Source organism: Danio rerio, chromosome 12, assembly GCF_052040795.2.
Source record: "Danio rerio strain M-AB ecotype USA chromosome 12, GRCz13ab, whole genome shotgun sequence".
Lineage (NCBI taxonomy): Eukaryota > Metazoa > Chordata > Actinopteri > Cypriniformes > Danionidae > Danio > Danio rerio.
In genome coordinates, this window is record NC_141032.1 from 44,844,085 (window position 1) to 44,870,000 (window position 25,916).

The 25,916-nt window shown below is 36.7% G+C and overlaps 1 long non-coding RNA gene across 2 annotated transcripts in view; it reads right to left on the reverse strand.

The window, feature by feature from the left end:
• LOC147834571 (uncharacterized) overlaps positions 1-25,916 on the reverse strand; it is a 120,310-nt gene that overhangs the window by 34,783 nt on the left and 59,611 nt on the right. For both annotated transcript variants that reach the window (XR_015504555.1, XR_015504556.1), the window contains exon 4: positions 1,401-1,489. This is a non-coding gene — a long non-coding RNA (uncharacterized LOC147834571). The remainder of the gene's footprint in view (positions 1-1,400; positions 1,490-25,916) is intronic.

Here is a 25,916-nt window from a genome sequence, read left to right on the forward strand (position 1 = left end):
TCGTTCGTTCATTCATTCATTCATTCATTCATTCAATCATTCGTTCGTTCATTTGTTCATTCATTCATTTATTCATTCATTCATTCATTCAATCAATCAATAACCCATTTTTTCATTCATTCATTCATTCATTCATTCATTCATTCAATCATTCATTCATAAATTCAATCATTCAATCATTCATTCATTTATTCATGCAATGATTCATTCGTTCGTTCATTCATTCATTCATTCATTCATTCATTCATTCAATGATTCATTCGTTCATTCATTCATTCATTCATTCATTCATTCATTCATTCATTCATTCATTCATTCAATCATTCATTCATTCATTCATTCATTCATTCAATCATTCATTCATTCATTCATTCAATGATTCATTCGTTCATTCATTCATTCAATCATTCATTCATTCCTTCATTTAATCATTCGTTCGTTCATTCATTCATTAATTTTCCTTCGGCTTAGTCCATTTATTCATCAGGGGTTACCACAGCAGAATGAACCACCAACTTATCCAGCATATGTTTTACACAGCGAATGCCCTTCCAGCACAAGAACAAGGAAACACCCATACACTTACATTCACACACATACACTACAATTTAGCTTACCCAATTCACCCATAGCGCATGTGTTTGGTGCACCCGGAGGAAACCCACGCCAACATGGGAAGAACATGCAAACTCCACACAGAATTGCCAACTGACCTTCTTGCTGTGAGGCGAGAGCACTACCCACTGCGCCACCATGCTGCCCTTACCCCTTTATTAAATAGAGTCAAGTGTTCACTTTAAAATCAATCAATTTACTCCCTTTTTTAAGTAATGTCAACTAATAACTTTTAACAGTTTATGCTTTTAAATTCAGAACAAATAAAGGAAATTCACAATCTGATCTTTGCGTTTTACAAAAAAAGGATTGGAACTAAAGGGACTCCATGTCTGACTTTCTAAAAACCTCCATCCTCCGGTTCTCTCTATTTTTTTCTGGGCGACGTGCCGGTTTTGAATGGCACTTCAGGGGATCTGAGCCCAGGCAGTAGCACATGTTCAATCGCGACTACACACTGTTCAACAAACACTCACCTAATTCCTGCCTTCCTCTTCTGTCCCCAACCCCTCCTACAGACATCCTCTCTCCTCTATCTCTTTATCTTCTGCTCATTTCACTATATATGCTTGCAGGAAAAAAAAGATCATTTGTATTCACGCTGATGTGAGCTCCAGCTCCCCTTGCTCTCAGAAGCCTTGCTGATGGCTGGAGAAGCGTTGGATTTGCGTAATACCTCCCCACGGTTTCCTCTTAGCAATCTCATATGCCACATTAACAATCCCGCTGGCTCTCCCGTCACTCATTGTTGTTTCAGTACGGCGGTGTTTGTGTGTGCTGCCTACCAACACTCCAGCCATGGACGTTTTCCAGTGCAGATGTCCTGCCAAGGCCTCCCTCAGGCTGATCCCTGCGGGTTTCCCAAAGCGCTAACCTGAGAAGACAACACGAACACACTGTGATGCTTTTATTATGAGAAGATAGACGAGGGGATTTGGTTCGTGCCACCTAGACATCACTTAAACATCTCTAGAGTAGTTTTCCATCCTCTCATGTAAGATTCAGAGACGTATTAGATAGAAACGTGGCTACTTTTGCTGTATTAATATGTCAGGCTGCTTTAGGGACTTGCAGACAAAACAGTGTTGTGAAAACTTTCAACATTTGTAGAAAGTCTACATTTTTGCTGAATAAATCATGCGGATTTCTAGAGTTCGTATTAATCACCAATTAAGCCTATACTAATTATGCTACACATTAGCGCTGCATGATATTGAAAAAATCTGACATTGAGATATGTTTGTTTTGCTGTGATATACAGTTGAAACCAGAAGTTTACATAGACACTAAAAAAAAGGAACATAACCATTTTTTAAAAAAACCTATGATTTGGTTTAGAAAAAAAATGAATACAAATAAATTCCTGCAAAATGTCCTGAGAGGTAAGGGGATAGACTCCAGACATATGGTTTTCTGAGCACAAAGCACACAAATAAAACTGTCAGATGACTTGTCACATCTCACTTTTATGAATTATAGCTTTGTTTATTATTTTTTATGATCGAGCATAACGATTCTATAAATGTATATTTAAAGACTCAACAAAGGCTGCCTTATAATTAACATTATATTAATTAGTCAGTCACTATTGTATTTATAAAGATGCAGTCTGCATTACACAATGACAAAACATTATTATGTTACAATTACAAAGACTCATTTATACAGATTTTGCTCTGTCAAATAGGTGAATGGTTTCATGACAAGGCTATGGCAAGCACACACACGTTTGTTTTTGTGAATTGTGGGGACATTACATAAGTTTCCATAGTTTTTTTTATACTGTACAAACTATATTTCCTATTGGCCTAATCTCACTCAACCCCTCTACCCAACCCTCAAAGGAAACTGTGTACAGTTTTACTTTCTGGAAAAAAAAAAAACCCTCATTCTTTCTGTCATCAGGGATGTCCTCATATTTTACCATCTTTTTGAAATACCCGTGTCATACCTATGTCATTATAATGATTTGTGCCTGATATGTCACAAAAACACGTACACAATATGTGATAAGTCAATTTAAAGAGCAAAGAATAGATCTGCCGACAGCAACCCTTGAACACAAAGACAGCACAATACTAACACAACTCAACTACACAATTAGTTTAAAGAAATAAACAATTGTGACATTGTGATGTGTTGGCTTTCGAAAGAAAACTAAAGACTATAGTAGAGGAATTTGAGGTAGTTTAAAAATAGTAATATAGAGAATTATCAACAACGATTATTGTGCTTAGTGAGAGATGGGGAATCGCGGATGGGGACACGCGAACGGAAGTTAAGAGGGTTGTGGGGGTTTGGGGCGAGATTCTTCCGGCGAGATTCTGAAGTGTGCATCCCATGATGCCCAGAGAGAATTCTTATATTGTATTCATATATAATTCAACTGATGCAGGTAGGTCCCATGGCTGAGTAGTAGGTTTAAATTAAAATGCAGTATCTACTGAGAAGTAGGCTGTTTCGGACACAGCCTTAGAAGTAAGATTAATGAGCCACACGCAAATGCTGTTTACAACATTTGCTTGCAGACCTTTATAGTTTTATATATATTTTATATTTTATACGCTTATAGTTTTGAATTATGTAGCTCAAAAAGTATAGTTCAAAATGCTATAACAATACAAAGTGTAGACTTATAAAGTCTATAAGTGCAGTTTGATCACAGAGAGTTGGAACAGATCTTTTAACCCCAGTTTCTTTGCAAATCCTGTCTTGTGGACATGATTATACCTGTTACTGTGCAGACATGTTAATACATGCCTGTCGATTAATATCGTGTTGAAAACCGCAATCCTTTGTCACATCATGACATTTTTAAAAAGAGACTTGTTGTGTTCATATCACTCCAATATGATTGTGGACAAAATACACACATTTTTGTCCAAACAACTTCCAAAAGTAAATTTTGCATGACAGGTGCCCTTTAATTATTCAAAGGAATAAATGAAATCATTTTCAAATGATTGGATTTTTTTATTTAATTTGATTTCAATAGACATCTACTGCTTATCTTGTTTAAAAAAATGTGTTAAACGCCTTTTATTTTTACTACACAAGCAGATGCAATTTGGTCCAGTAACTATTTCCTCCTTTAGAAACACTTCACAAAACACCACCCCAAATAACATGCAAGCATTGTGATTCATGACCATTCAATACGGACCAATGCCTTAACTAGTGGCAGAACTAATGAACTAGATTGTTCAGCCCCACAACAGTGGACTGTATTTAAGTCGCACTGTGAGGCTGGATAGTGTTGCAACTATTCGATTTCTCTTTTCAATCCACCACCCTATACAATCAATTTCTCCATTCCTCCTTTTAAACAAGCAGACTACTCCATTCCCATTTACAATATAAAATGGCTAATAATACAGTGCAGTATTCCTCAAAGAGCCTCATGCACACCTTAAATGAGTTCTAAAACAAAAACAACAGCTGGTGAATCAGAAGAATTAAAGAATAAAGGCCTTATATTCCCAACCCTGACTGACAGATTGCATTCAGTAGGATATCTTCCTTATTATCCATCACTTTCATTTAATTACCACATCCATTAATCACATGATGCCGCAGGTTAGGTCAGACTACTCAGCATCCCATGAGGCCACATTTGTTGCGAATTAAGGCAATCATATTTCTGTCTCTTTAATAATGTAAACTTGATTGTCCACTGCTCTTGTTGTGTTTAAGGAGCACCGTGAAGGCACAGATATTGTTGCAACCATTCGATTTTTGCTGTTTTCAATCCAGCACACTTAACAATCAATTTCTCCTCTTCTAAATCAAGCAACCCATTCCATTCCCATTTAGATTTTGTGTGTGTCTATATATATATATATATATATATATATATATATATATATATATATATATATATATATATATATATATATATATATATACACACACACACACACACACACACACACACACACACACACACACACACACACAAAATTAAATTCTAAATTATTAGCCCCATTTTTCCCCAATTTCTGTTGAATGGATAGAACAAATTTATAAACATAACAGTTTTAATAACTAATTTTTATTAACTGATTTATTTTATCTTTGCCATGATCACAGTAAATAGTATTTTACTAGATATTTTTCAAGACACTTTATACAGCTTAAATTACGGAACCCCGGAAGGGACGTAGTGGAGGAGAAAAAAATTGGCTGGGTGAAAAAAGAAATAATGGGTGAAAGAAAAAAATGGGTGGGGGGAAAATATATATTTCTAAGTTTTTGCGTTTCCTCGCAAAGTTTTAGGTTCCCTCGCAAAGTTTTGCATTTTCTCGCAAAGATGTTTTGCGTTCTCTTGCAAAACTGTTTCTCCATAAACACTTCCTGTTCACTTCACTCACGTAAACCCTCCCGTTTTTGCCAAAATTCTCCCGTATTTTACCATTCTATCCCAATTCTTCACATTAATACTGTGCGTCGATCGTCTGCCTTTCATATGCGACCTCTGAACCAATGAATGCATGTATAAGCGCTGACTGACAGACGGCTTCTGTACACTCTATTTACAGAGGAGCACAGAGGAGCAGGTGTATGTTTAAACAGACAAATACACTGGATAATATGTAAACATCTCCGTCCTGCATGTTTTATTATAAACAGCTAATTTCCTCTTAAATGAGCACAAACAGTTTCTAAAGTAATGGACTGCTTTCATTATTGATCTGTGCATTCTTACAGTGACACCTCTGTTATCAAACAAAACAAAGCATGAGATTAACTTGCTGCTCACTTGTTTGATAACAGAGGTGTCACTTTAAATGGCGCGTACAGACGCTGATCTGGGATCAGTTTATTGTACAGAGCGCGTCTGTCAGTCAGCGCTTATACATGCATTCACTGGTTCAGAGGTTGCATATGAAAGGCGACTATCGACGCACAGTATTAATGTAAAGAAAGTGGGAAAGAATGGTAAAATACGGGAGAATTTCGGCAAAAACAGGAGGGTTTACGTGAGTGAAGTCAACAGGAAGTGTTTGTGGAAAAACAGTGTTTTGCGAGAGAACGCAAAACATCTTTGCGAGAGAACGCAAAACATTTTTGCGAGGGAACACAAAACTTTGCGAGAGAACGCAAAAACTATATATATTTTCCCCCCACCCATTTTTTTCTTTCACCCATTATTGCTTTTTTCACCCAGCCAATTTTTTTCTCCTTCACAATGTCCCCTCCGGGGTTTCATATTAAAGATACATTTAAAGGCTTAACTAGGTTAATTAGGTTAACTAGGCAGGTTAGGGTCATTAGGCAAGTTATTGTATAGCAATGGTTTGTTCTGTAGATGATCAAAAAATATATCTAGCCTAAAGGGGCTAATAATCTTGACCTTAAAATGGGTTTTAAAAGGTTAAAAACTGCTTTTATTCTAGCTGAAATAAAACAAATAAGACTTTCCCCACAAGAAAAAATATTATCAGACATACTGTGAAAATTTCCTTGCTCTGTTAAACATTATTTGGGAAATATAAAAAAAAATTCAAAGGGGGCTAATAATTCTGACTTCAACTGTTGTCTACAAATTTCTGGGAATTACCACCACAAAATTTGTCATTTTTAATCGCAAAAAAATAAATAAAAAAATTAAAAAAAAACAATCACAAATAAAATTGTGAAAAACTATTGTTTTATCTGCTTTCTGGAAACACTCTTTGCTGGACTCTAACCCCGTCATTGTGGTTAACTCCTCTCTATGTCTCAGTTCCGCCGACATACATTGCAAGCCACAGGGCAAAATGGTCACAGTGGAAAAGCCATCAACACAAAGGTAAGTGGTCAGCTGGTAACGCTAAAAGGAAAAGAAGCGGATATCACCACCTTGCCTTCATTTAAAAGACGAAATACAGCCATACATAGCTCTGGTTACATATTTTGCGCTCTCCAGAAATGTATTCAGGGTACGTTTTCACAATGAGCCTGTGTTGCCTAAAATGTTATGCAGTATCCAAATCAACATTCACTATTGGCTACACTGATGCACCAATATAGTCCACGTTAAGGAGTGAATGAAAATGAGCGAGCTGTCTAATACTAATTAAACAAAGTGTTTTCATTTCTGTCATGTAAACAAATCTACACTCTTATTAAATAACGCTTCATTTAGAAACTCTTTATAACCCAGTTGCATTGAGCAGGAGATCTGCAGTCATCCTTCAGCCGTTCCTCACCATCCATCACTTTCATTTAATTACCGCATCCATTAACCATACGACACCACAGGTTAGTCCACACTACGCCTCGTCCCACGGGGCCACATTTTTCCGCAATTAAGCCAATCATATGCATGTCTTTTTGATAATGTGGGTCGGCGAGTCATCAGCGCCCCTGCTGTGGACTGAACAGCAGCTAATTCTTGCTGGAAATGAGCAGCTGAGGAAATAACAGGTCAGTTTGGCTCTCACCTCATGTTTTATTCCTCTCGGCCTCGGTGAGAGATTGATCCGGCCGAGCGCTGCTTCTGCCTGGGTCCCGTAAATAACGAATGCAGGGCTTATTTGTGCATCGGTGTGTGAAGATGATTAGCTAATTAGACTGTCAAGCACTTCCCTCATTCCGAGTTCAGACGGACCCTCATTACTGGCCATTAAAAAGCGTGAATGGAGCCGATGCTTTGGATTAGCAACTCTACTAAGTGTGCATTGACAACACGGAGACTTGTTCATAGTGGCTGAATGTCCTTGGCTGAAGGGGTTTTCTGCAGACGGCCGGATGAAATATGGAGCAGGGTATACTTAAGCTCAATTTTTTAACGTCTGAACTATAAATATTATATTCAGTGATTTGTCTTAAGGGTGGCATTGACATAATGCGTTCCTGAAATAGGACTGAAATGGAGTCAAATGAAACCACAGACTTGTCTGATGGGCAAAGCATGTCTGATGGACACTAATGGATTTGGACTTTCAAGAGTTCACACTTAGCTGATGATTGGTAATAAGCTAGTTTGGCATCCTGTCCCGGGAGAGAGCCCTGAGCTCATGAGAGCCTCGAGCCCGGGGAGTTTGAACTCGGGTGGATCTCGAGAACCCCCCCCCCCCCCCCTCCTGCTGTATGAGGGTTGCTAAGGTGATGCGTTGCTGACAGGATTGAATCGAATTTGGTGCTAATTTGGTTTAGGCAATTTACTTAAGTGTCATGTTTTTGGGAGTGTGGGAGGAAACCGGAGGACCCGGGGAAAACCCACGCAAGCACAGGAGAACATGAACTCTACACGAAAATGCTGACCGTATGGGTAGATGCCTGAACCGGAGGCATTTTGCTGTGAGGCCGCAGAGCTAGCCACTGGGCTGCCGTGCTGTCCTGTAGACAAAAGAGGAGGAGAAGGGGTGGAAGGGGGGATTCTTCAAGACGAAGATGACTAAAGGTAAGGTGTTTGGTTATTTATACTGGGTTACGAATAGTCTGATTGGTAATTCGTACATTAGCTTGACTCGGGGCCAGCCGTGTCAATCATAAGCACCTGATCCTCTCGAAATTAGTTTATGAATAAACTTCACTTAATCAACATTTCAGTTTTTGCTTCAATTTCTGGATTCAATTTTGGAAAAATGATCACAGCTTTGAGAAGTTTTACAGAATGTTTGAAAGAAAAAGTATTTTTTAAAGATGGAAAAAATACATTAAATAAGCTATTAATGGGCCGTTTCCTAGGGCTGGACAATAATTCGATATCTATATATCACAATAGATTATTTTTTAATATTGGTGGCATCATTTTTAAACTCATTTCGATTTAAATTTGCATATATGTATTTTATTATACTTACACAATCTTATACATTGTATCATTTGTCACTGAATGACCTTCAGTGCTCAGCTGTCAGAAAGAGCGTGATGTCACTTGCATGATGACGTGCATCACAGACAGACACGCTACCAGCGCTCAGCAGTTGTTTTAGCTACAAAATGAGTGCCCTGAATACAGTTGTGAATGAACAAGCTTCCACAAGTAAGAATGCAGATGAATTATTTGATGTGAGAGGAAAGACTAATGTAGTGGTTTAAAAGTGGTTCGGCTTTTTAAGTTTCGATAAACTTATAGTATCGGTGCTCTGCAAATTGTGCGGGAGAGTGGTGCCGACTAGCAGCAGGAAAACATCAAATCTGTTCCACCCGATGGAACATATACTGAGATTCAGAAGATGAGGCATTATAAAAGTTTAAGCCAACTTAAAAAGTTTAAGCAAACTTCGCTTATCAACATGTGCATACACCTCTAAATTACTTGCATATAAACCTATACTATTAATGTTCAAAACATGTATGAAACTTGCGCATATACATTGATGCATGCATACATCCACATACACATGCACATACATATAAACTTGATCCGTGCATCGATCCTCACATAAACACCTAAATTAACACTCACATAGACATTGACTCTCTGCATGCTGGCATTTAGCACTCGCGCAAACGTACAAAATAAAATTTACAAACATATTTATCAGGAATCTGGTTATTGCAAAGCTAATAAAATAGAAACAATGTGATTAATAAAGGTATTAATTCTGTTAAACAATGAACATATATACATATATATATGTATATATGTATGTGTGTATATATATATATATATATATATATATATATATATATATATATATATATATATATATATATATATATATATATATATATATATATGTATGTGTGTATATATATATATATATATATATATATATATATATATATATATATATATATACACACATACATACATATATATATATATATATACATATATATATATATATATATATATATATATATATATATATATATATATATATATATAATATATTTTTGTAATAAATTCAGTTTTTATATATTATTTTATATATGTGTTATATAAAATAATATAAAATATTATTCTAAATAAATAGACTATATAAAATATATAAGCACTATTTTATGTTATGTTTATATTCAGAACTATGAATATATTTAAACAACTCTTTTCTATTGCAAATATTAAAGTAGCCTATACTCTTTTTGATTTTTTATTATTATAATTTTTATTTTTTTTCTATGTTTTTACGATGTGTCATAATTGTAGGATTTTAGTATTATTTTGATTGTTAAATTATCAGCATATACAAAAAAAAAAAAAAAACGCTGATAAACGTCTCCGTTCACGTTGGTCAAGCTAACCTCTATGAACTATGCCTGTACATAATTATATAAATAAGCCGAGTCTGAGAGTTTTATATATTTGATCGTTTATTTCACATTTCTTGTTTGTAAAGGCTATCACAAATAAAAAGTGAACATTAAATTTTTTATTATTTAAAAACAAAAAAATTAAGTTATAAGAGCCTGGAGATATTATAGACTTTGCAAACTCAGTTTACAGACATTTGTAGGTACAGAAATGCATTGTTTGCGTTCTTTGCAGTTTTTTCCTGTTTCTTTAATATTGTCCATAACAATATCTGAATTATATCGTATCGAACGAAATTAAGAAATATATTGTGATATAAATTTTTGCCATATCGTCCAGCCCTACCATTTCCACTGATTCTTCTGTCAAATTCCAAAAAGCAAACCATCCCGTACCACTTTTGGGTACCCTTTCGAAAGAGTACCTAGCACATCAAAAAGGTACCAAAAAGCAGAGCCAGACACCAGTAATAATATATACATATAATAACGAGCCATGGTCCACCCGAGCTTAAATAAACCTTGTTGTCATCTTGATGAACAGCCACAAAGCCAAGAAGAAGAGCAGAATACCCTGTGACTTGTTGCGCCTTTTAGACTATTATGAACTCGGAGTGATGGAATTAATCTCTAACAGAGGTTGTATGTGCTAGTAAAGATTAAAGATGCAGATGGGAGGTTTGCACTGACTGTGAGCTATATGTTGTGTGTTGTTTCTGAACCCAAATAAGGACTAAATGTATGCTGTGTGTGGATTTTTTTAAATATGGTAACATATCTGAGACTGTAAGAGGCTGTATGTGTTCATATATGTTACATTTATTTATACATTTATATAATTGCAGACGTTACAGTAGGCTGTTTTGCACCATTGACCTGCAGTTATAATCAAATCATGTTCATAGAAAGGTTGGTAATGAACATTTATACACAAGTATTTACACAAGTTTTGTGAGAAGTGCTTCTGATATATGTGAACGACCCATACAGCTTTACTTTGACTTTTAAAAAACATTTAATTATATTAGAATTTATATCTAAAAATTATGTATTTTTATTATATAAATTCAACTGTTGTATTTGTGGTGTATTTGCTTCAATTATTAATATATTAGTTGATATATCGATCTACAACAATCACATTTAACAACACAATACCATTATACATCATTAATATAAATATAGTATAAATAAAGTATAAATGCAAGTAGAGTGTGAATTCATAAGTGTTATTTAATTTGCAATTAATTATACTGTTAATTTAAAAAGTATTTTATTTTGCTCGTCTAGTCAAAAATGCTTCTTGATTTAAGAACTTTTAGGTAAGATAAGCATTTTTGTTGTGTTAAAAATGAGTAAACACTGTTTTAAAATTAAGTAAAGTCAACTACTCAGATTTTACAGTGCAGTGTTCAATATCCTTTCTTAAAATCTGTTGCCCATTTGTCTTTCTTAAATATTAAAACTCGCCCCTATCCGTGTCAGTAAAGTGTGATAGTGCTGATCTCAGTGGTGTGTCTGTGAGCAGACTCTGCATTACACACATCAGTGACCAGAGCTCATCCACCTGACGCACTCCTCCAGAAACAGCGCTCACCCACGTCTGTTTAACAGGGAGCTCACAGAGGTATACTACCCTCTCACAGCCTGTTTCTGAGTCTGTGTCCCTCTGCAGTGATCCAGAACCCCATCCTGAGAGCTATAGATCAGCCGCTCGCCTCTGAGGGCCAATAAAAGAGAAGAGAATATGCTTGTAAAGATGTTTACAGACACGCAGACTGAGACATAATCTGTAAACGCAATGAGCCTGACCTAAACGTTCAAAGATTATGAGAGATTATGAATATCTATCTATCTATCTATCTATCTATCTATCTATCTATCTATCTATCTATCTATCTATCTATCTATCTATCTATCTATCTATCTATCTATCTATCTATCTATCTATCTATCTATCTATCTATCTATCTATCTATCTATCCATTCATCCATCCATCCATCCATCCATCTATCTATCTAGTATCAAATCTTATGCTGAATAATTCCACACTACCTGAAAAAAGTCTTGTTGCCAATCCCAGTTGTAAAAACAACAAATAATAACTTGACTTTTAGTTGATCATTTGGAAAAGTGGCAGAAGTTATAGATTTTTCAAATGAAATCTTTTAAACTGCATCCTATTCATCACAAATACACAAATACAAACACAAGAAGTTTGGTGAAAAAAAAATCATGGTTTGGGGTTAAATTCAGTACTGGGGCATGTGGGAAATCTACAGAGTGGATGGCAACATCAACAGCCTGAGGTATCAAGACATTAGCCACAGGAGAGGGCAAATTCTTCAGCAGGATAGCGCTCTTTCTCATACTTCAGCCTCCACATCAAAGTTCCTGAAAGCAAAGAAGGTCAAGGTGCTCCAGGATTGGCCAGATCAGTCACCAGATATGAACATTATTGAGCATGTCTGGGGTAAGATGGAGGAGGTGGCATTAAAGATGAATCCAAAGAATCTTGATCAACTCTGGGAGTCCTGCGAGAACGCTTTTTTTGCTGTTCCAGATGACTTTATTAATAAGTGATTTGAGTCATTGCAGAGATGTATGGATGCAGTCCTCCAAGCTCATGGCACTCAGACACAATATTCATTCTTTTTCCACAGCACCATGACTTCATTTTCTATACTGTATATAATTTATGTTAAGTGACAATACTTTTGTTTAAGCAAAGTCAGACCTTACTGTCCTAACTAAATCATTATAAATATTTTATTTTGGTAAAATAAGCATAATCTAGAGGCCTTTGTCTTTCATTTAAGCCACATCTGATACCAAATGATCAACTAGAAGTCAAGTTACTGAGTAACTTAAAAGTTTTTAACCCATAAAAGCAAAACAAAAAGCAAAACAAAACAAAACACTACTAAAAACCTACTAAAATTTGTTTTCCTACACTCAAAAGGTACAGGGTGGTACAAATAATGCTCCTTAAGGAACAAAAGGGTTTTGTACCTTTGTAAAAGTTGTGCAGAGTTTGTATAAGTATGGTGCAGAGAAGTCCTCATATGATACTGTTCTGTACCTTTTATGGTACAATTGAAATGAAGGTATACAATTGTTCTCATAAAAAGGTACAGAAGTGTTGAACAACTCCTCCTTTATTACAACATCTATCAAAATAAATGTTATTCCATATTAAAACAAGAATCATAATTTAAAAGCATATGTTTAAAGAAACTCAAAAACATTCATTTTTAAGTTCTATAATGCAAAACAGCTGGTAAAACAAAACTAAAGATATTGTAAACTAAACATTTAAGGCAATTTTAATAAACATTTGGATATCATTTTCTGATAAATACGGTTTCATTATTGATATCCGCACCTTCTGGCGTTTGCTTTCCACTAAATGCACGTGAACTGCAAAAGTCCTGCATATGCAAAGTGTTCATGCAGACATTTTAGTATTGGAAAACTAATCACACATTGTGTATATCTCATTACAATACTTTTGCATAACTCTGTTTCTATTTTAAGATTAATTAGATTAAACGAACCTTTAAGTGATTACAAAGATATTGTGCGAAAATTGGAGAAAACTAAATGTTTTATATTGTATATGGGAGAATGTGTTTCTGTAACATTCCTGTGAAAAGTGTTGTGTTGAAGTGTGCTTTATTATTGATTGTGAATAGAAAAGGTGCATTTACACAAAAACAAACTTTTAGAAAACATTGTTTATTAAATGTATTTGATGTTTTATATTGACTGAAAATAAATTGAGACATTTTGGATTTACTGAAACAAAATGCCTTTAAATAGTTCTTGAAGGAACACATTTGACATTGTTAAGGTATAAAGTGTCTTGTCACTGTAGTGGCACCTTTATGGATCAGATTTGTACCTTTGATGAAGCTATTGTATCTGCAGGTTTTAAAAACCAAAGGTAGATTTTGGTTTCCCATGATACAAATCATGTCCTCAAAGGCACAAACTGCAATGGTGCAAATGTGTTTCTTTGTCTTAAGGTATAATTCTGTTCCATAAAAAGGTACCGCCCCAGTGACAAGGGTTTGTACCTTCTCTGGTACCATTTTGTTTTGAGAGTGCATGAAATTACAATTATTACTATTCACATTGCTACAACTATATATATATTTAAATATTATTAGACCACCTAAGATTTTTTTGTTCATTGGCTAAAACATTGTTGTCCATTGACCTGTCTAATAAACCTTAAAAATGTGCCAAAAAAAACTCTCCATTAAACAATAACCTCTTAATATTTTTTTCTTAAACAATTTAATCACTTGATTTGCAAAATATATACTTATATCATCATATATTCCCAAATATGCAATCCAAAATTCATCTAAAATCAATAGATACAATGTTGCTAGCCTGATTCAAACTCTTACATGCTGTCTCATGGCATCAAAGCAAGCACTAGTCCACGTCTCTGTCCAATTTAATGCCGATCCATCTCATAGAAAGAAACACCGTGAATGAATCATCTTGATTTTTATCAAGTGATCTGTTATAAAATCAGCAGCGGAGCAAACTGCTGTAATGTAAAACTGGATGCACTTCTTTAATTCCTCATACATCAACGTGTGACACTCTTCTCTTGGCGTAGAGACATAAATCTTGCCTGACTGACGTTTCGTGCTTAAAAAATATGGAAGCCAATTCTTTATCAGTTGTAAAATGACAACGTGTGCATGTTTTCGGAGTGTTTTCGGCGTATAGAACAAGACGTTTCACTGCCTGACAGTGGAAACACAAAACTGAGCTTCAGGCAAGATTAGTTTAATCAATAGCAATCCGCAAACATGTCGTCATCTCCCACGTTCAGGAAAGACACTGTGCTTTATCTGAGCTGAATGACGGAAAAGACAAACACAGGAATTGGCTTGATTTCTGCGTGAAATGTGCTGGGTCTATGCTTGTTTTTCCCTCTCTTTTCTGCTCTCATCTCATCATATGTCTTTCTGTTTCTGCCTTCCTGTGACTGGAGGTGTGAGATGTGTGGGTTAATGTGGGTTTATGATGGCTCGCTCCTTATTTTGACATGACAATAGCTCAATGTTAGGAGGTGAAGAGGCTTTTTCTGCTCTGAGCTGCTCAGTCATCTGCCGTTTCTGATGCTGAAGGCACTTTCAGGCACATTGAGACTTTTCTGCAGCATGACTAGGTTTTAAAAGAGCTTTTTCAGATGTTTACCACAGTGAATAAGGTCTTACCTTATTTTGGGTGAGCTTAACTACTATGCACTTGCATCAAAAAATAAATACAATGCAATTACTGTGTTTATAATATATTGCGGACCACTTGAGGTGGGATATGAGTAGGGTTAATGACAAATTTGGTGGTCATGAATATGTTTAAGAGGGTGGGTTAAGGTGTAAGGGGTGGTCAACAGTGTAATTACATGTAGGGGTTTAATCAATCATAAGTACAATGTAAAAACATTCATGCAATAAGTACACTGTTACAAATCTTTAATTTAAGTGTAAGTGCATATTGTGTGAATCTTCTTAAAGTGAGACGGTAATAATGCTCTTAATGTTTTCTATTAAATCTTTTCCATCCCAGTGCTTAACATTGAATTGTTCAAAAATGAAAAAGAAAACATTTGAAGGATTGCAAAATATATCATTTTAAACAATCACTTTCATTTTAATCTACTCAGCAAATAATCCTGAAGTGTAAAATTGTATCCACAAAAAATATACATACATATTTTTAATTACTTTTATTTTATTTAAAATGCTATAGATTTTATTCATATTTTAATATGTTTTTATTTTAAACTATTTCATGTATTTGTGGTGGTTTATTCAAGCCTTGCTGAAACGATGAGTCTCACGCAAATAACGTTTGCAGTACCCACCCACACACACACACACACACACACACATATATATATATACATAGTATGTACATATATTTTAACGTTTAATTCAGAATGATATATGTATATATATGTATGTATGTATGCATATACACACACACACACACACACACACACACATATTTACACATATATATACACATATATATATATATATATATATATATATATATATACAGTATATACATATACGTAATATATGTATATACTGTGTGTGTGTATATATATATATATATATATATATATATATATATATATATATATATATATATATATATATATACAAAGTATATACATATATTACGTTACAGAATCAAAACGCATGTGTTACTCTCATCGACCGTACAGAGGAAATGAAATTTTAATTAAGAGTGCAGTACTTTAAATGTCGATTAGGTGGCGGGTCAAAACCACAAGTGGCTAGATGCGACACCACAACATTGTCATTCAAAAAATATGTTTTGGCGAGCCGAATTTTTATATATTTTTTGATTGTTATATTTTTGATGTCAGTTGTGGGGCGGAGGGAGGAGGAGGGCAGGACGTAAATGGCCTGCGGGCCGGCAGTTTCAGATAAGTATCCAGATTCAGTCCTGTGGGCGCAAATGCCTTGTTGATAGCATAGGTCAGAGGAGAATGGCCAGACTGGTTGCACCTCATAGAAAGGCAACAGTAACTCAAATATCCACTTGTTACAACTGAGGTCTGCAGAAGAGCATCTCTGAACGCACTACATGATCAGCCTTGAGGCAGATGGGCTACAGCAGCAGAAGACCACACCTTGTGCCACTCCTGTCAACTAAGAAAAGGAAACTAAGGCTACTATTCATACAGGCTCACCAAAACTGGAAAATAGAAGATTGGAAAAACATTGCCTGGTCTGATGAGTCTCGATTTCTGCTGCTACATTCGGACGGTAGAGTCAGAATTTGGCATCAAAAACATAAAATCTCAATCTAACTGAGCACCTTTGGGATGAGGTGGAACAGGAGATTCACATCATGGATGTGCAGCCGAAAAATCTGCAGCAACTGCGTGATGCTATCATGTCAATATGGACCAAAATCTCTGACTAATATTTCCAGTACCTTGTTGAATCTATGTCATGAAGGATTAAGGCAGTCCTTAAGGCAAAATGGGGTCCAACACGGTACAAGTAAGGTGTACCTAATAAAGTGGCCGGTGAGTGTAAAGTGTACTAAAGTATCTATAACAGTTTGTCTGGTTAATACCACAGTATACTGTAGTAATAGTCATCGCAAAGCAATTGTAAATACTACAATATACGTTATAAAACACTTTCCATTTGCTTTATTATAGTATTTTTACAGATTTGACTATTATTTATAATCAGTTATTGTTCTTATTCACTGTAAACAATGCTGGGTTCCACACAATTGTTGTGTTGGGACAACATGAAATAATTAAGTTAATGAATTAGTTTTTACAAATTTAAGTGGATTGAAAATAAAACAATTAAGTTGTCCCAAAAAACTCAAGAATAGTTTTGTTTCAGCTTATTTTAAATAAGTAGTTTTGAAGTAGTTTGTAGTTTGAACAAACAGCAAGCATCATTTTTAGAGAGCACCACAGCATTGCTTCTTTTTTAAAAGACTCTTCTGCTGAAAGCCCAATTGTACGTTTGATCGCTGCGGCGTATAGCCTGTTTATCGCACCCATGTGTGAAGCTGTATGTTCTGAAAGGCATCAACATATGGGGCTTTGTGGGAGAAAGTAATTAAATTTGATCTAATCCCTCATCCTCCTCCGTAAGATGCCAATATAGCAGCGATGAATTCAGACAGAAGAACGCGCGTCACGGCAGGAGCTCCAGCAGCTCGATTCTGGCCACGGCGAGGCACGAAGGAGTGAGTGACATATGAAGGATTATGATCGGGCCTGGAGGCAGCCATGTGTCAGCTCTATTGATCCCGCAGCCGGCTCCAGTCAATGACCACGCGATTATCATCAAGCATGTCCACTCCTCACACACACACACACACACCCGGCATTAATCCCTCATGCCAGTACAGGGGCTTCCTCTTCCTATTGACTCCTTTCACATTGAGATGTCAGAATACCTACAGTCTCCATCTGCCGCAACCAAACCAACTGGAGAGGATTTCAATCGGGGCGGAAATATCCCATGTGTACAAACATATGCACAACAATAGGTCGAGCGCTAGCTGGGTTTCTCTCCAAAATAAAAAAAAAAAGCCACATGCTTACATTTTAGCTGCTTCGCTTCTCAACATCTAGTACACACAGCCGTGTGTGCTGCATGTAATCTCTTCAGCTAATGAATCATTTATTGCAAAATGCATTGAAATGTTTACCCAAGCCAACAGTCAATGCGCTACATTTAGATCTGAAAGAATAAATATGTATATTATATCCGTCTGCTTCATTAAATGGATATAGTTCACCCAAAAATTTTAACTCTGCCATCCTTTATTACAAACCAGTTGAGTTTCTTTCTTCTTTTGAACACAAATGAAGATACACTCACCGGCCACTTTATTAGGTACACCGTACTAGTACCATATTGGACCCCTTTTTGCCTTCAGGACTGCCTTAATCCTCCATGGCATAGATTCAACAAGATACTGAAAATATTCCTCTGAGATTTGATCTATGATAGCATAATGCAGATGCTGCAGATTTGTCGGCTGCACATCCATGATGACAATCTCCCGATCCACCACATTCCAAAGGTGCTCTATTAGATTGAGACTGGTGACTGTGGAGGCCATTTAAGTACAGTGAACTCATCGTCACAGTTTAAGTAACCAGTCTGAGATAATTTGCGCTTTGACAGTGTTATCCTGCTGGAAGTAGCCATCAGAAGATGGGCACACTGTGGTCATAAAGGGATGGACATGGTCAGCAACATGGTCAGCAACAGCGCCCGCGCTGTTCTCGCGCGAATAGCCGCCGGATCGAAAAAAAACAAAATACAACAAAAGCCCCCGTCTTCGATTTCGACCGCGTTTTCGGATCCCGCCGCGTTCTCACCCTTATTTTCCGGATTTTGTTTTTCGTCTTACCTGATTTCCGGAACCCGCCGTTCCCCGTACTCGATCCCGGTCGTCGTCCACCGCGGCCGGCTCCGGCTCGTCCTCCTCCTCCTCCGGGGCCTCCGCGCCACATCGCCCCGCAGCGTTCGCTCGAAAAAAACCAAACGCGGCCTTTACGTACCTCCGGCCACGTAAATCGCGGTCTCCAGAAACGTCCGCGGGGCTACGTTTCCACAATGAGCTTGGGTTGCAGGATTTTGCAACTCATTAATTCTTGTTTTGGTAGCAGAGTCCAGACACTAGTCTTGTCATGTCTGGTGTGTTGTGCTTGGCTCAAGTTTTCTCGGGTCTAGCACTCATATTTCTCATCATTGTCTTTCCTTGTTATTGTATGAGCGCCGTCTGGTTGCTCGTAATGTGCACTCTTGTCCTGGGGCCTCATGTACAAAGACTTGCGTTGAATTCATAGTAAAACATTGCGTACATACAAAGCTGTAAATGTGCATACAGAGTAAAAAGTTCAGATGTATGAAACATGTTTTGACACGATCAATCATGAACCCGGTTTGAATGCAGAGTCTGATGAACTCATTCTTCTTTTCCCCCACTACATATCAGATTTTGCCTACTCTTCATCACGAGGAAGACAAGTAGGAATCATTAATAAGTGTGTGTATTTTGTTAAGCGCATTTGAGCATAACATTATTTGCACATTTATTGAATGGAAATGTTTCCGATTCACAAATGCAACTTCGTCTTCAGATGAATAACAATGTGTGTGCAGTCGATCGCTCCGATTACATTGGGAAAACCGGCGATCGATGCAAATTGCGCTTTAATGTTTGGCTTGTCAACTGCATGGTATTGAAACCTTAAATACCTTCTAGATATGCGTATGATCCCGTACCATACAGCTGCCATTGCACGACTCAAAGACACTTTTTAGTGTGCAATTTAACATAATTGCCTCTAGGAGTCGCCATTGGAAATAAAACAAACACACACAAGAAATGTATGTACACTAGACATGAAGTTGGCGTGGACCAATGCACATTCTCACGTTCATTTCATCGTTAGTAAATCCAAAAGCGACAACCAACAGCCAGAACTGTTGATACGAGGCAAGATGGATAAATGCTTTCATGTTGTGGACGCCAAAATCTGACCCAACCATGTTCTGCTGCTGTAGCCCATCCGCCTCAAGGTTGAACGTGTTGTGCATTCAGAGATGCTCTTCTGCAGACCTCGGATGTAACGAGAGTTTTTTTTGAGTTGCTGTTGCCTTTCTATCAGCTTGCACCAGTTTGGCCATTCTCCTCTGACCTCTGACATGATCAAGGAATTTGCGCCCAAAGAACTGCCGCTCACTGGATATATCTATTTTTTTAATCTGACCATTCTCTGTAAACCCTAAAGATGGTTAATTATTTTCTAATATTCAATAAAGTAATTGATAATGGATTTAATGAGAACATACAGGCTTGTAAGCCACCTTTAAACCAAAATTATGAATTCAGCTGACAGAGTTTGACAACACAGTTATGACTGGTTGTCAGCTGAATGTTTAAAGTGGGTGTATTCCTTCTCCACCACTGAACACTGACATGAATAAAGTATATGAATATACTCGGCAAACACATTTGTTTGCGTTCAGTATATAATATTTCATTACATCAAACTCTCAACGCCAACCAGGTGACAAATTGTGACTGTCGAAACATTTCTTATGTTGTTATCAACATCAGCTCATGCACCAGTGATAAACTGAGGATAATCTGCCCCCTGACAAAACCCAAACACGAGCAATCATTCTCATCAAAGCAGCCCAACTGCCATTAAAAGTAATTGTACCATGATGGCGATGCGTATATGAAGACAATATCAGTCCAGCAGTGCTTCTGCCTGATTTGGGTCAGGGTTAATGTGCCGTTTAGACAATCTCAGCTTGCATATTGAGAAGACGCAACAGAACTTGAAGGAAAAAAAAACTGCAATCATTCCAATGTTGAATTTGCACATTTATATATTTATATTTTGGGTGGCACAGCGGTGTAGTGGGTAGCAATGTTGCCTCACAGCAAGAAAGTTGCTGGTTTGAGCCTCGGCTGGGTCAGTTGGCATTTCTGTGTTGATGTGGGTTTTCTCCGGGTGCTCCGGTTTCCACAAGTTCAAAGACATGCGCTAAAGGTGAATTAGGTAAGCTAAATTGTCTGTAGTGTATGTGTGTGAATGAGAGTGTATGGGTGTTTCCCAGTGATGGGTTACAGCTGGAAGGGCATTTACTGCGTAAAACATATGCTGGATAATTTGGCGGTTCATTCAGCTGTGGTGACCCCTGATTAATAAAGGGACTAAGTCGAAAAGAAAATGAATGAATGAATGAATCTTTATATTTTTACATGCATCTACAGCCATATAGAATTAGTATATGTTAAAAATCAGCTATAGTCTCTTCATGTTTAGACATGCATTTTGATACACTGAAGAAAAAGCCTAATTTGATCAACTTAAATAAATTTACTTAAATAAGTTACTAATAAAAAACTTGTTAAACCTAATAGAACAAAGTTTTTTTAAACTTATTTATTACTGAAAACCATACTAAATTAAGTAGAAACTAAGTAGTTTAAGTTTCATGTTTTGCAGTTTATTACATTTTATGAAAACATGTTCCTACACTGTAAAAAACTTTCGGTCCAAATTTAAGTTGATTGAACATAAAACAATTAAGTTCATTCATTCATTCATTCATTCATTCATTCATTTTCAACCACTTTTCGGGAGCCAGGTTGTGGGGGCAGCAGTCTTAGGAAAGAACCACAGACTTCCCTTTCCCCAGACACTTCCTCCAGCTCCTCCAGGGGAATCCCGAGGCGTTCCTAGGTCAGCCGAGAGCCAAAGTCCTTTCAGTGTGTCCTGGGTCTTCCCCGAGGCCTCCTCCCGGTGGAACATCCCTGGAACACCTCCCTAGGTAGGCGTCCAGGAGGCATCCAAAACATATACCCGAGCTACCTCAGCTGACTACTCTTGATATGGAGGAGCAGCGGATCTACTCCCGGGTGACAGAGGCCTTTCTATAAGGGTGCCCAGCCACCCTGCGAAGGCTCATTTTGGCTGCTTGTGTCCGAGATCTTGTTCTTTCGGTCATGTCCCAAAACTTATGATCATAGGTGAGCGTAGGAATATAGATTGACTGGTAAATCGAGAGCTTTGGCTTTCGGCTCAGCTCCTTCTTTACCACAACAGACATTACTGCTGCCGCTGCACCAATTAGCCTGTCAATTAGCCTTCCCTCACTCATGAACAAAACCCCAAAATACTTAAATTCCTCCACCTCGGGTGAGGACTCCTCCAACCTGAAGATGAACAATTAAGTTGTCCACAAAAAACTATTTTAAATAACCATTTATCGAGTGTATACAGAATGAATGCTAAATTGCTATGCAAAAAAAAAAAAAAATGTAAATAAATAAACCACACAGAAAACATACATCAACACCCAACATAAGGGCTGAACAATATATCGTTTAAGCATCAAAATCGCAATGTGTGTATCCGCAACAGTCACATGACAGGATTAAATTATTTATTATAGATTAAAAGATAGACATTATTAAACATTATTTTTAATAAATTATTTATACAACGATAGCCATGTTATTTTACATTTGATTGTTCAATCTCTGTACTCTCAATTCAATTCACCTTTATTTGTTTAGCACTTTTCCGATGTAGATTGTGTCAAAGCAGCTTCACAAATAATATTATAGTAAAATGAAACAGTGTAGTCCAGTTTTCAGTGTTTAAGTTGAGCTCAGTTTAGCTCAGTTCAGTGTGGTATTCAATACTGAGAGTCCAAACACTGAAGAGCAAATCCATCGATGCAAAGCTCTACATGTCTTGAGCCATGAAAGCTAGCAGCGAGGAAAAAACTTCACCAAATGGCGAAAGTAAAGAATTAAAAAACCTCGAGAGAAATCAGGCTCAGTTTGGGACGACCATTTCTCCTATGGCCGGACGTCTTGTAGATAGACTATACTCCAGAAAACCACAAAGCGCTGTTTGGCTCACTTTTATTTTGATCGGTCGTATTTATATATGCTTGTATTTTATGCGGATGCACTGAATCAAAAAACACTTGATCATCCCAGTCAATCTAAATTAATGAAATCTTTCAGAATAGACCTAGTCAAATCATCTGGTGAAATTACCACAATATATATTGCAGCAAAACAATATACCGCGATGTCAAATTTTTCAAACATCATGCACCCCTACCCAACATTACACTCTTTACCCTGAAAAAATCTGACATTAGTGTGATGTGAAAGGAGTTGCAAAATCCTGTTGGCTACAGGAGAAGCACACATTAGGAATTGCTCTCCAATAGGCCGTGATTAACTGTCAAATGCAAGAAAGATGAGAATGGAGAGAGAGAGAGAGAGAGAGACTGTGCTTAGTGTGCTGGTTTTCTCTGGTCCCGGCAGCTCCTGCTCATGTGATTACTCAACACACAGCTCTAGTGCACCGTCACCCTTTACGTCTGACAACTGTTCGCTCTACTGATATTACTGTAAAATATCAGACGTGATGCTTCAATTACAGAAGAACAGATACAGTGCTTCAGAGAAAACACTTCATAACAGTACAAACAGATCAAAGTCAAGCACCATAAAAGTGCAAATCTGCTTCACAACACCATTCTGCACTTTTCTGCATATAATCATCTGTCCTATTTCTCAAAATCACAAACGTAACTAACATAACAAACAAAAAAAAAAAAGACAATGGGCTTTATTTTAACAGTCAAGGCGCAAAGTCTGAAGTGCAGGGCTCAAAAGCAATAAGGGCGTGTCCGAATTCACTTTTGCTTTTTTAAGGATGGGAAAATACACTCTATAACGCCCCATTCACACGGGGCGTCAGCGCTTCCCATTCACTTTGAATGGGTGACTTCAAGCATTGCCGAACTGCATTGTGGATCTGTCGGCGCCGCTATAGAGGCGTTGCACTACAAAAAATGCTTTTCTTGCTTAGATTTTTTTGTCTTGTTTCTAGTCTAAATATCTAAAATTTCTTATATCAAGAAGCATTTTTTTACAGAAGCAGTTTTTACTTAAAACAAGAAGCAGTTTTTTACTTAAAACCAGCAAAATAATCTGCCAATGGGGTAAGCAAATAAATCTTGTTTTTTCTTTTGACGTAAGATTATTTTGCTTACTCCATTGGCAGATTATTTTGCTGGTTTTAAGGAAAAACTCACCTAATATTGGCATATTATTTCTCAAAACAAGACAATACGTTTTACTTGTCTAGAAAACTCTTCTTGATTTAGGAATTTTTAGATATTTGGACTAGAAACAAGACAAAAAAATCTAAGTAAGAAAAGCATTTTTTGCAGTGTGCTCACTGCAGGAGTTGGGACTAGCTCAACTTTTCAAGCACCGACGGAAGCGTCGGCAAATCAGATCACTGTATGCAAATACACCAGCTAGACAGTGGCCTATTGCTGACTGAATTTCATTGGCTGACGCTTCTATGATGATTGCTTCAGCCCCAACTTCAGACACTCCTTACGCTCTAGGATTCACACATACACTCATACACTATGGCCAATTTAGTCATCTAATTCACCTATAGCGCATGTCTTTGGACTTGTGGAGGAAACCAGAGCACCCTGAGGAAACCCACACCAACACTGGGAGAACACGCAAACTGCACACAGAAATGCCAACTGACCCAGCTGAGACTCGAACCTGCAACCCTCTTGCTGTAAAGCAACAGATCTAACCACTGAGGCACTATACCAACCTTGTCAAAAGATCTTTATCTTTTCATTTTTAATAAATCATCTAGTCCTATGAATATTGCTGATACACACATTGCGATATCAATGCTCAAATTATATGTCATTCAACCCTAATGTTAGGTGTTGATGTGTGTTTTCTCTTTGGTTTATTCATTCAATTATTTTTATTTTGGCTTAGTCCCATTAAGAGTCCCACAGAGGAATGAACCGCCAACTAATCCAGCATGTGTTTTACACAGCGGATGCCGTTACAAGCGGAACCCAGTACCGGGAAACACCCATACACTCTCACATAACACACACACTCATACATGATGGCCAATTAAGTCATCCAATTCACCTATATCACATGTGTTTGGACTTGTGGGGAAAACCGGTGAACTCTGAGGAAACCCACGCCAACATGGGAAGAACATGCAAACTCCACACAGAAATGCAAACTGACCTAGCCGAGGCTTGAACCTGCAACTCTCATGCTGTGAAGCAACAGAGCTAACCAATGAGCCACCATGCTGCCCTCGTCATAATATCTTTATCTAATCTTGTGATCTGACTATTGTGGATGCAACCATTGTGATATCGATGCTCAAACTATATATTATATGCCCTAAAGTTGGGTGTAGATGCGTGTTTTCTGTTGCTTATTTATGTAATAATTTGTGCATATTAACTGAGCATTTATTCTGTATATAAACAAGTTTTTATAAACCCTGTTATATCAAACTCCTATGATTTAATGCACAAATCATTCTTAATATTTTTACTCTTCATCGAAAACACACACAATCATGCAGCTGCAGCTTCAAGGTTAATTTTTCAGTGTTTATCTAAACTGTTTGATCAGTCATATAAAGGCATGCTAAAAAGTTGCACTTACTGTATGAAGTAAATGCATCAGATGTGTTTGAGAGATTTGAATCTATAGATAATTTAAGCCATGCCAAGTGTGTGAAAACAAACACTCACTTTTTTCTACCTTACCATATGCAAATATACAGACAGGAGTATCAGTCAGGGAAGCAAAGCATGCTGTCATGAATTATTAAACAAAGCACCTTCTTATAGAATAAAGACACCCAGTATCATTAATATTTACTGTATGAGAGCCCGACACATCATGAAGCAGGAAAGTAAGCTTCCATGTAAACCTCACAATGTAGATTTCAAATCTGGAAGGTAATTAATATAATAATGACAATAATAATAATAATAATAATAATAATAATAATAATAATAATAATAATAACAATAATAACATTTTAATAATAGTAATAAAATAATAATAATAATAATGATAGTAATAATTTTAATAATAATAAAAAACAATAATAACAACAACATTAATTATAATAACAATAATAATAATAGTA